The following is a 13,005-nucleotide window of genomic DNA, read 5'->3' as shown; positions in this document are numbered from 1 at the left end:
GAACCTACAGGGTACGCGTTAGTGAAACCGCGTAAAGTGAACAAACAGAACATATGATTAATTCCAATAGAGACTGGCCTGACCCCAAACTCCACTTTTTCCGACACAATACCTATGTTGTAGTAAAATAACATCTAAATTTTATGATGGTATGTCAGACAATTAATATTTAAGAGAAATACAGTCGTTGAAGTTAATGTCCATTCAACAATGGGACTCAAATCCCCACTCTTCCCAGCTCACTAGGTCTTTACCTTCTAATGTAATAATTTGGTTTACACAAAGCAAATATTTTGTCTTTGTGCAAAATATATGAACTTACATTCAAAATATTCTTGACCTGCAAGGAATCCAGAAATGTCAATTATATTATCCTAACTTTAGCCTGAGGTATTATTTATTACTAAACGTTAAAATCTGGATTTTCACCCAAACATTAATCAGAGAGGTAGGAGCTAGTGAGCTGGGAAGAGTGGGGGTTTGGTCATTATTTGAATGGACATTAACCTGGCGACAGTATTTTCTTAAATATTATTAGGTGATACCATCATAAATGTAACAGTCGAAAAGTGAGTTTAGGCGGGCCAGTTCTATGTGAATTAATCCCATATGTTTTGTTGTTCACTTTACGCGTTTTCACTTTCCAAGTACCCTTGTGGGTTCAATTGACCGCGAGAATCGGGTAATTACTGGCGAAAGCGAGAAACGCGTAAAGTGAACAACATAACATATGGGATTAAATGAAATAGACCGGCTGACCCCTAAACTCCACTTTTTCCGACACAATACCTATGTTCTAGTAAAAATAACATTTTAATTTTATGATGGTACATGCACACAATTAATACTTAAGAGAAATAGAGAAATACACTCGCCAAGTTAATGTCCATTCAAATAATGGACTCGACTCCCTACCCCTCTTCTCACACTCCTGGCTCTTCCCTCTCTGAGAAATTTTTTGGGGAAAACCACTAGATTTTAAGGTATAATAATGAATAATACTTCAAACTAAGTTAGGATAATATAATTGACATTGCTGGATTCCTTGTAAGACCAGGAGTATTTTGAATATAAATGTCATATATTTTGCACAAAAGATAACATATTTACTCAGAGTAAACAAAATACTTACATTAGATCTAAAATTTGTATGTCTAATGCAAAATCTATGATGTTTATATTCAAAATGATCATCAAATTGTAAGAATTCCAGCAATGTAAATTATATTCTGGCCAGATAATTTGTATGAATTTTATGAGCTAAATAAAAAAATTATACTTCACCCGCGTATATGAGTAGATGCACTGCGTAAAGTGGGAATTCCAGTTCTGGCAGGGTACCGCGTAAATGTAGAAATGCGTAAACCTAAGGTTCACTGTACTGTATAGCAAGGCAAGATACAGGTATATGTTCACAGTATATGCAATTGCCCTTTTCTGCACCTTATAATTTTTTTAATCAAATGGGATCCATTATGGTATATACTTGGAGAGACCTGAATGTGCTTGGAGTCTTTAGTGAATTTAATTTTATATATTGAATTATATTTTTCTGCTATTGTCTATATGTTAAGATATGCTACCTATACTTTGTCCCTCTCTCATCAACAGAAAGAAAAGTACCGTCTGAACGTGTGTGGTGAAGGGGGCGAGTATGAATCTTTCACTCTTGACTGTCCAATTTTTAGAAAGCGTATAGTAGTGTGAGTAACTCTGTCAGTCTCTAATATATTATTTTGTGTATTCATTAAAGGATGTCAACATTATATATTTAAACTCTTTGGGGATGAAGGGTCTCTCTGTGCTGAATAAAATTATAGTGTTAACTAAATGAAATATTAAAAGTGGTGTCCAGTAGTGAAGGTTTTAGACAGATACAACATAACTAACACAAAATTACAGTAATTGATATGCTGTAGAACATTGTTAAGCTTGATACACAGTTTAGTAGTTGATTATGTTGACTGTAGTGTTAATTCTAAAAGTTTGCTATTGGTAAATTAATTCTCAGCATTTTGTCAGTTGAAAAAAATATTAGTAATTGTATTTATTTGACCCTTTTAGTTCTAAGCAAAATATAGGCAACTATTTGATTTATTGTCATGATAAAAGCCATAAAACCTAAAAAAAATATTTTGAGTAGCAGCTGCAGTTCCTTTAAGATTCATTTTACCGGTAAATAGTTTGGGTCAGTGTGTCCTCCCAGATTCTCCCTATGCTGACAATTTGCTGATTTTTATCACCATTATCATGTTCCTCTTCATCACTACTGTACTTCCATTAAAATTAGGTCTGGTTCTTCCCATATTGCCATGAAGTAATCTTAATATATGTGCCTCCCAAATGCAGGGATATTACTCCAGGGATATTACTCTCGAGGCTGCCAGATACTGTATGTATTTTGATAATTGTTCCCCCCCCCATGTTATTGAAAGGACAACTGAACACCTGTTAAATTTCTGAAGATGAATTATTTGTGTTGTTGACATCATTGTATGGCTCATGACATATGGCTCCAGGATATTAGAAAGTTAAAACTTATCTCATATTATGTCTGTAGGACTGTTCCCAGGTGTACAGGGCACATCTGTAGGACTGTTCCCAGGTGTACAGGGCACATCTGTAGGACTGTTCCCAGGTGTACAGGGCACATCTGTAGGACTGTTCCCAGGTGTACAGGGCACATCTGTAGGACTGTTCCCAGGTGTACAGGGCACATCTGTAGGACTGTTCCCAGGTGTACAGGGGCACATCTGTAGGACTGTTCCCCGGGTGTACTGGGCACATCTGTAGGACTGTTCCCAGGTGTGCTGGGCACATCTGTAGGACTGTTCCCAGGTGTGCACAGGCACACATCTGTAGGACTGTTCCCCCAGGTGTCACGGGGCACATCTGTAGGACTGTTCCCCGGGTGTACAGGGCATCTGTAGGACTGTTCCCAGGTGTACTGGGCATCTGTGGGACTGTTCCCCAGGTGTGCTGGGCACATCTGTGGGACTGTTCCCCAGGTGTGTGCTGGGCATCTGTGGGACTGTTCCCCCAGGTGTGCAAGGGCACATCTGTAGGACTGTTCCCCAGGTGTACAGGAGGCATCTGTGGACTGTTCCCGGGTGTACAGGGCATCTGTAGGACTGTTCCCAGGTGTACAGGGCACATCTGTGGGACTGTTCCCCAGGTGTACAGGGCACATCCTGTGGGACTGTTCCCAGGTGGCTGGGGCACATCTGTGGGGACTGTTCCCCACGGGTGTACAGGGCATATCTGTGGGACTGTTCCCCGGGTGTACAGGAGACTTTGTCTGTGGGACTGTTCCCCAGGTGTGGGGGCACATCTGTGTGGGACTGTTCCCAGGTGTGCCTGGGCACATCTGTAGGACTGTTCCCAGGTGTACTGGGCACATCTGCTGGGGACTGTTCCCCAGGTGTACTGGGCACATCTGTGGGACTGTTCCCCAGGTGTAGGGCATATCTGTAGGACTGTTCCCCGGGTGTGCAGGGGCACATCTGTGGGACTGTTCCCAGGTGCTGGGCACATGTGGGACTGTTCCCAGGTGGCTGCAGGGCACATCTGGGACTGTTCCCAGGTGTACTGGGCACATCTGTGGGACTGTTCCCAGGTGTGCTGGGCACATCTGTGGGACTGTTCCCCAGGTGCTGGGCACATCTGTAGGACTGTTCCCAGGTGTACTGGGCACATCTGTGGGACTGTTCCCCAGGTGTACTGGGCACATCTGTGGGACTGTTTGGGTGTACAGGGGCATATCTGTAGGACTGTTCCCCAGGTGTACAGGGCACATCTGTGGGACTGTTCCCCAGGTGTACTGGGCACATCTGTAGGACTGTTCCCCGGGTGTACTGGGGCATCATGGGACTGTTCCCCCCCTTGCAGGGCATCTGTGGGACTGTCCCGGGTGTACAGGGCACATCTGTAGGACTGTTCCCAGGGTGTACTGGGCACATCTGTGGGACTGTTCCCAGGTGTGCTGGGCACATCTGTGGGGACTGTTCCCCAGGTGTACTGGGCACATCTGTGGGACTGTTCCCCAGGTGCTGGGGCACATCTGTAGGACTGTTCCCCAGGTGTACTGGGCATCTGTAGGACTGTTCCCCAGGTGTACAGGGCACATCTGTAGAGGCTGTTTCCCCAGGTGTACAGGGGCACATCTGTAGAGGCTGTTCCCCAGGTGTACAGGGCACATCTGTGGGACTGTTCCCAGGTGTACAGGGCATATCTGTGGGACTGTTCCCAGGTGTACTGGGCACATCTGTAGGACTGTTCCCGGGTGTACAGGGCACATCTGTGGGACTGTTCCCAGGTGTGCCTGGGCATCTGTGGGACTGTTCCCCGGGTGTGCAGGGAGCACATCTGTAGGACTGTTCGGTGTACTGGGCACATCTGTAGGACTGTTCCCCAGGTGTGGGGCACATCTGTGGGACTGTTCCCGGGTGTACAGGGCAGCACATCTGTGGGACTGTTCCCCAGTGTGGGGCACATCTGTGGGACTGTTCCCGGGTGTGCAGGGAACACATCTGTCAGGACTGTTCTCCAGGTGTACTGGGCACATCTGTGGGACTGTTCCCAGGTGTACTGGGCATATCTGTAGGACTGTTCCCCGGGTGTTGCCAGGGCACATCCATGGGGATTGTTCCCAGGTGTACAGGGCACATCTGTAGGACTGTTCCGGGTGTACAGGGCACATATGTAGGACTGTTCCCGGTGTACAGGGGCATCTGTGAGACTGTTCCCAGGTGTGCAGGGCACATCCTGTAGGACTGTTCCCAGGTGTACAGGGCATCTGTGGGACTGTTCCCAGATGTGCAGGGGCACATCTGTAGGACTGTTCCCAGGTGTACTGGGCACATCTGGACTGTTCCCAGGTGTACTAGGCACATCTGTGGGACTGTTCCCCGGGTGTACTGGGCACATCTGTAGGACTGTTCCCCACGGGTGTGCAGGGGCACATCTGTGGGACTGTTCCCAGGTGTACCAGGGCATATCTGTAGGACTGTTCCCAGGTGTGCAGGGGCACATCTGTGGGACTGTTCCCCGGGTGTGCAGGGAGCCTCTGCAGGACTGTTCCCCGGGTGTACAGGGCATATATGTAGGACTGTTCCCCCGGGTGTGCAGGGGCACATCTGTGGGACTGTTCCCCAGGTGTACAGGGGCACATCTGTGGGACCTGTTCCCCAGGTGGCACAGGGCATCTGTGGGACTGTTCCCCGGGTGTCTGGGGGCACATCTGTGGGACTGTTCCCCGGGTGTGCGGGGCACATCTGTGGGACTGTTCCCCAGGTGTACAGGGGCTATCTGTAGGACTGTTCCCCAGGTGTACAGGGCACATCTGTGGGACTGTTCCCCGGGTGTGCAGGGCACATCTGGGACTGTTCCCCGGGTGTTACCCAGGGCACATCTGTAGGACTGTTCCCCGGGTGTGCCAGGGGCACATCTGTAGGACTGTTCCCAGGTGTACAGAGGGCACATCTGTGGGACTGTTCCCCAGGTGTACAGGGCATATCTGTGGGACTGTTCCCAGGTGTACAGGGGCATCTGGGACTGTTCCCCAGGTGTACAGGGCACATCTGTGGGACTGTTCCCCGGGTGTCTGAGGCACATCTGTGGGACTGTTCCCCGGGTGTACAGGGCACATCTGTAGGACTGTTCCCAGGTGTCACGGGGCACATCTGTAGGACTGTTCCCCAGGTGTCACGGGGCATATCTGTGGGACTGTTCCCCGGGTGTGCAGGGCACATCATGAGGACTGTTCCCAGGTGTGGGGCATATCACCTTGGGACTGTTCCCCGGAGTGTGGGGCTGTAGGACTGTTCCCCGGGTGTGGGGCATCTGTAGGACTGTTCCCCGGGTGTACAGGGCACATCTGTGGGACTGTTCCCAGGTGTACTGAGCACACATCTGTGGGACTGTTCCCCAGGTGTACAGGGGCACATCTGTGGGACTGTTCCCAGGTGTACAGGGCACATCTGTGGGACTGTTCCCAGGTGTACTGGGCACATCTGTGGGACTGTTCGCAGGTGTACTGGGCACATCTGTAGGACTGTTCCCGGGTGTACTGGGCACATCTGTATGCAGGACTTCATTCCCAGGTGTACAGGAGGGCACATCTGTGGGACTGTTCCCCCCCCAGGTGTACTGGGCACATCTGTGGGACTGTTCCCCAGGTGTACTGGAAAACACATCTGTAGGACTTCCCGGGTGTGCAGGGGCACATCTGTAGGACTGTTCCCAGGTGTGCAGGGCATATCTGTGGGACTGTTCCCAGGTGCTGGGCACATCTGTAGGACTGTTCCCCAGGTGTCGGGGCACATCTGTAGGACTGTTCCCAGGTGTACCAGGGCACATCTGTAGGACTGTTCCGGTGTGCAGGGAGGCACATCTGTGGGACTGTTCCCCAGGTGTACAGGGCACATCTGTAGGACTGTTCCCAGGTGTGGGGCATATCTGTAGGACTGTTCCCGGGTGTGGGGCACATCTGTAGGACTGTTCCCCAGGTGTACGGGGCACATCTGTGGACTGTTCCCCGGGTGTACAGGGCACATCCATGGGACTGTTCCCCAGGTGTACCCAGGGCACATCTGTGGGACTGTTCCCCAGGTGTACAGGGCCATCTGTAGGACTGTTTGGGTGTGCAGGCATCTGTAGGACTGTTCCCAGGTGTACAGGGCATCTGTGGGACTGTTCCCGGGTGTACAGGGCACATCTGTGGGACTGTTCCCCGGGTGTCTGAGGGCACATCTGTGGGACTGTTCCCAGGTGTACAGGGCATCTGTGGGACTGTTCCCCAGGTGTACAGGGCACATCTGTGGGACTGTTCCCCAGGTGTACTGGGCACATCTGTAGGACTGTTCCCCAGGTGTCACAGGGGGCACATCTGTAGGACTGTTCCCAGGTGTACAGGGCATATCTGTAGGACTGTTCCCCAGGTGTGCAGGGCACATCTGTAGGACTGTTTGATTGTGCGGAGACACATCTGTGGGACTGTTCCCCAGGTGTGCAGGGCACATCATGGGACTGTTCCCCAGGTGTGGGGCACATCTGTAGGACTGTTCACAGGTGTACAGAAGGGCACATCTGTAGGACTGTTCCCAGGTGTACAGGGCATATCTGTGGGACTGTTCCCCAGGTGTACAGGGCATATCTGTGGGACTGTTCCCGGGTGTACAGGGCACATCTGTGGACTGTTCCCCAGGTGTACTGGGCATCTGTGAGACTGTTCCCGGGTGTACAGGGCACATCTGTGGGACTGTTCCCCGGGTGTGCAGGGCATCGCAAGGACTGTTCGGGTGTACAGGGCACATCTGGGACTGGTCTGGGGGCACATCTGTGGGACTGTTCCCCAGGTGTACAGGGCACATCTGTGGGACTGTTCCCCAGGTGTACCAGGGGCACATCTGTAGGACTGTTCCCCAGGTGTACAGGGCATATCTGTGGACTGTTCCCCAGGTGTGCAGGGGGCACATCTGTAGGACTGTTCCCCGGGCCAGGGCACATCATGGGACATTCCGAGGGTGTACAGGGTACATCTGTAGGACTGTTCCCCAGGTGTACAGGGCATATCCTGTAGAGACTGTTCCGGTGTATTTGGGGCACATCTGTAGGACTGTTCCCCAGGTGTACAGGGCATATCTGTAGGACTGTTCCCCAGGTGTGCAGGGCATATCTGTGGGACTGTTCCCAGGTGTCACGGGGCACATCTGTGCAGGACTGTTCCCCAGGTGTGCAGGGGCACATCTGTGGGACTGTTCCCCAGGTGTGCTGGGCACATCTGGGACTGTTCCCCAGGTGTATGGGCACATCTGGGACTGTTCCCCAGGTGTATAGGCATCTGGGACTGTTCCCCAGGTGTACTGGGCACATCTGTGGGATTTGTTCCCCAGGTGTACTGGGCACATCTGTAGGACTGTTCCCCAGGTGTGCAGGGCACATCTGGCGGATGTTCCCAGGTGTGCTGGGCACGTCTGTAGGACTGTTCCCAGGTGTGGGCACATCTGTAGGACTGTTTGTTCCCCGGGTGTGCAGGGGGCACATCTGTAGGACTGTTCCCAGGTGTACGGGCATCTGTAGGACTGTTCCCCAGGTGTATGGGCACATCTGTAGGACTGTTCCCGGGTGTCACGGGGCACATCTGTAGGACTGTTCCCAGGTGTACAGGGCACATCTGTGGGACTGTTCCCCAGGTGTACAGGGCACATCTGTAGGACTGTTCCCCAGGTGTACAGGGCATATCTGGGACTGTTCCCAGGTGTACAGGGCACATCTGTGTGGACTGTTCCCCGGGTGTACAGGGCATATCTGTAGAGACTGTTCCCAGGTGTACAGGGCACATCTGTAGGACTGTTCCCGGGTGTACAGGAGCACATCTGTAGGACTGTTCCCAGACATGCCAGGACACATCTGCAATGACTGTTCCAGGTATGCGGGGCACATCTGTAGGACTGTTCCTGGGTGTGCAGGGCACATCTGTAGGACTCTGGGTGCAGGGCACATCTAGACTGAAAAGATTAATGAAGAAAATTTTAATGGTTATGAATTCTTAAAAGTTGCAGAAAATTTATTATTCATTAAAAATTAAGAATTGTAGATGAAATCCCATTTTGCTGTAGAGTACAAATGAGTAAACTGTAAAATATAAGCAAAAATCATCCCTGACAAAGCCTGCCATTGCTTAGAATGTGCACAGTGGTTAGTGGCAGGGATGGATTATCCACATGGACACTGTTTATGCTGAAGGCAACCATATCATCATTTAGAAATCTTGAAACAAACAAATATTATTGTCAACAACGATTCAAAAACTTTGTAAAGCATGTGATGTCAATGTGCAGTTGGATTATGTGACTAGCTTTAAAATTATTAATTATTAAGTTGAGAGCATTACACACTTCCTAAGTAGTGATGGACTGTGGAGTATTCACTGGTAGAATCTCGAGGAGATCCATAGATCATAACAAAACTGTTGGGATATTAACGTAAATACCCTTTCATATTTTCAGACATGAAACAGAAATAGTGGAAACTGCAGGAGGTGTTGGTTACTTGAATCTGAAGTCTTTAGAACTAGTTGATAAAGAGATAGTAAGTATCTTTTGTTTTGTATCCATCAAGAACCATATTCTTATAAAATGTTATAGCTATTAAGCCTAAAATATTAGTAGAGCTAAAGCATAACACCTGTACACATTAGTAGAGCTAAAGCATAACACCTGTACACAGTATATTATAGCCTGGTGTCACTCCAAACACCCTCATGAGACATTAACTGCTCATAACCCTCATGTTGTGTATGCCCTTGTACAGTATATTAAGTATTGTCATTATATTAGCTTTAAGGTAAGCTTGATGCATGTGGCTAAATGATGATTATCTGTTCAGCCTGATGACATGAGTCAGCTGGAGTTAGTGAAAGCGGCTGGTATTCGTGGACCCAGAAGAGTTCCTGAGTGACCTAAACTTGGCAGAGGAAGAACAGCAGGCAGAGGACCAGGCCAAGGAATCTATATAGAAGACAATGATGCTTCTATAACCAGGTGTGTAGTACTGTAGGTGAATATTGTAATGTAGATCCTGCAACAGGTATTGTGGATTTTTTAAGGAATAAAGTGTAAGAAGTGAGTTCCAGTTTCGTGGTATCTTTATTGACTGCATTACCAAATATTTGAACTTTTATATCATCTTCATCTTTGAACTGTATTTAAAATTAAGATCTCTCATTTTGAACAATACCCATTGCTTATTTATCCACATAAACCATAGTTTGATTTAACTTCTACAGGTATGAGCCCTTTCATGCGACCACAAACTCTTCCTGAAGTGGATGACCTGCATTGTGGTGTTGTCCGCACTTCTCTGGGCTACTTTTAGTTTTCCGGTAATACTGCAGATGAAGTTATCACTAGACTTAAAGGTGAGTTATCTTTAGATCACAGCTTACTGAACACCACATGAAAAAGCCCATTAGGTGTCATTGGGTAGAATTATTCAATGGCAGGACACATGATATTATATTAACACTTTCTTTCATGTGTGTCTGTGTGTTGACAGTCATGCAGAGAGCCTGCTGGCACAGAACTTATATATTCCATTTATATTCTCTGAATTTTTTTCTGTAAATTTTTTCTCTACATATCTTTTCAGTATCCTATCTAACTCATGAAGTTATAATAATTTAGATACAGTATTTAAAAAAATGATGGAAGAAATATGAGAACATCACTCAGGTGTGCAGAGTCAGCCAGTGTGAGTTGATCATGTAGTTAGACCACTAGGACACTAAGTGTTAATAAAAAATAACCCACCTTTTCTATAACCCCTAATATGAATGATGTGTCATTTTCTATAGGACAAATGTTTGAACTTTTCCTTTTCTGATAAAGGGAGAAGTATAGTCAGAGCTGGTGAAGGCATAAGAACTTGGTAAGGCTGCACATCAGTACATTGTCCAGAGACACAGCTTGATCTGAAACATTACTTCTCTTACCTACTGAGCCCAGAACCCTTTGGGGGTATAGTGGTGGTGATGGTTGAAGGCCAAAATGGACAAGTGTCCCATTTTTCCACCTGTTGTAGGCAGTGTCTCACATATAGTTTAATTATGAGAAATTGATAAATAGACATTAAGTTGGTAAAAGTCATCACGCAAGTTCTCAATGTTATAACATATACATGGACAGTGAAGGAATACAAACAGTGGCATTTAGTACATTATTTCAACCGACGATAACCCAAATATGTAGCATTTAATGCTAGACATTACGGAGGAGGAAGAGAAGGGATTTGGTAATCATAGCTCTGCAGATCATTCACTGCAATAATGAGTCTGGCAAAGCAGTGTGTTACTATAGTGCTTATATTGACAACTAATACCAGCTTTTCTTTTTCAGAATGTTTGCTTGGCGAAGAAATGGAATTACATGACTTAGTTTGTGTGAAGATGTATGTACAAGATATAGATGATTATAGCCTGCTCAATGCTCAGTACATCAAACATTCTCTGTCAACTCCTTAGAGTTTGTGTTGAGGTAGGTAGACCAAAAGTGAATTCTGTCATTAACACCTCCATTGCACCTCTGAAATATCACCAATCTAGTTTTGGAAATTAATACCGTAGTTGAACATGTAAATGTGTATCATTTATTTCTGGCTATGCCTCCAGTGTTTTTATTACTGGTCTCATTTCTCTAGGTTAGGTTAGATTTTTCTTCCGTGGCTACATTTTTTTTTTGGGCATTAGCCCACCCAGGCACAGGTCATTTTATGATCCACATCAAGGCCTGGGATGAAATATACTAAATAATAATAATTATAAAATATTAACATTTAATATAAATTATAATAATAATTATAATAATAATAATAGTAATATTAAAAAGCCATAAATAAATAAAAAAAATAAAAAATATAATAGTGAGAAATGATATACGGAGTATGTATGTTGTGTTGTCAACAGTAAGAGAAACAATTGAGACCCTGCAATTGTGTGTAAATGAGGCAGAAAGTCAGATCAGCAACCTGGGACTCGGTCACAATTTTCGTGATGCCATATGGCAGCAGGGTCTACCATTAGACAATACATTATGCTTCCAATATCTTCCCAGGATGTAGTACCTCCCTGTTTGGTAGCTGCCTACTACCTACTAGTACATGGTTTGCCTCCACATATACAAACTCAGTTGGTTTGTGTTACTTCAGATAAATTGCAGTTGTTTGTGCATAATTATAAAATATTTCAAATTTTATTTGGTTTTTATTTAGGTGCCTCTTCCAAGTGATATTCGATTACAATTGATGTGTCCAGTTGGAAACGAAGTCACGTGACCACGGATGAAGAAAATGACCAATTACACCCCACATCTCGCACAACAATGCACGCTCAGGGCATATCTCACTGGCCAGCTATCGGTCCATACAGTCAAGCAGTAAAGGTATGGTATAGTGAGGAATTTATTTGAGATAGTAACACAACTAAACTATTCCACTCCATAAATTGTTGCCTGTAAGGTAGGAGCAACCATATTCTCTCTCTCTCTGTCTCTGTTCTGTCCTCTCTCTCTGTGTCTGTCTGTCTCTCTCTCTCTCTCTCTCTCTCTCTCTCTCTCTCTCTCTCTCTCAACAAGGCCATAAATTTAGTTTATACCTGTTGCTCCACATAATCAGGCATCCCATGTCAGCAGGACATCCTTTCCCAAAAACTTACTGAACCCATATTCTCTGCCCTTCAGCAATAACCTTGGCTTCAAAACTTATTTTTAGAGGCTCTGGTTGTTATGGGTTGGTTACAGTATTCCTACGCCCAATAACAGCTGCTCCGCCCAGTACCATGCACTTAATTTTCCCAGCTGTGGATATCATCATCATTGGCAACATCTCTTCTATTTTAAATAAACACATTATGCAACACAACCTGGTTATCTATAGTACATGTACTTTTATTTTTATGTTCTACTTCTCACATACCTGCAATAACTTTAAAACAAATATGTTTTATTTAGCTTATTTGCTTCTACTGGTGGTGCACATCTACACATTGCTTTTATGTTAATGCATGTAACAGAATTTATTTTGCACTGTAATGTAAAAAATTAGTGGGAACTTTGCTGTCTGATGTAATCAAGTAGCCCAGTTGTCTTGATGTAGGTTTCCATGAGTCTTTTTTCAACTCTGTCATAAAATGGGATTCAGAAACGATTCTTATTTTCTGTATTTTCTTTTCATCAGGTTAGTGTGGTGGTGGTTGCAGGCATGATAGGATTGGTGCTAAGCACATTACAGGTAGTGAGTGGAGGAGTTGAAGAGAAGTCTTTGCCCTACGACATGTCTCCAGAGTCGTAGCAGCAGTTGCCTCCACCAAGGACATAAGAGCTGTTGTACAGGTATGTGCTTCTGTCATTCTTCACCAACATACTGGGACTGATATTGACAGACATGGTTTACAGTGGCAGAAACATACACACTCCCAGCTTCTGTTATCCAATTATGGCGACTTGCAACCTA

At 46.1% G+C, this 13,005-nt stretch overlaps 2 long non-coding RNA genes across 2 annotated transcripts; both read left to right on the top strand.

The window, feature by feature from the left end:
- Positions 1 to 1,606: 1,606 nt before the first annotated feature.
- Positions 1,607 to 9,828, top strand: LOC121865379. The gene is made up of 4 exons (XR_006088757.1): positions 1,607 to 1,703; positions 9,009 to 9,090; positions 9,388 to 9,542; positions 9,788 to 9,828. It is a non-coding gene; the product is annotated as an uncharacterized LOC121865379 (long non-coding RNA).
- Positions 9,829 to 9,867: 39 nt separating this feature from the next.
- On the top strand, positions 9,868 to 11,926 carry LOC121865378. The gene is made up of 3 exons (XR_006088756.1): positions 9,868 to 9,919; positions 10,896 to 11,033; positions 11,767 to 11,926. It is a non-coding gene; the product is annotated as an uncharacterized LOC121865378 (long non-coding RNA).
- Positions 11,927 to 13,005: the final 1,079 nt, after the last annotated feature.

The sequence above is a fragment of the Homarus americanus genome, unplaced genomic scaffold (assembly GCF_018991925.1).
Source record: "Homarus americanus isolate GMGI-L3 unplaced genomic scaffold, GMGI_Hamer_2.0 scaffold16336, whole genome shotgun sequence".
NCBI lineage: Eukaryota > Metazoa > Arthropoda > Malacostraca > Decapoda > Nephropidae > Homarus > Homarus americanus.
This window is presented reverse-complemented; position numbering and strand designations above follow the sequence as displayed.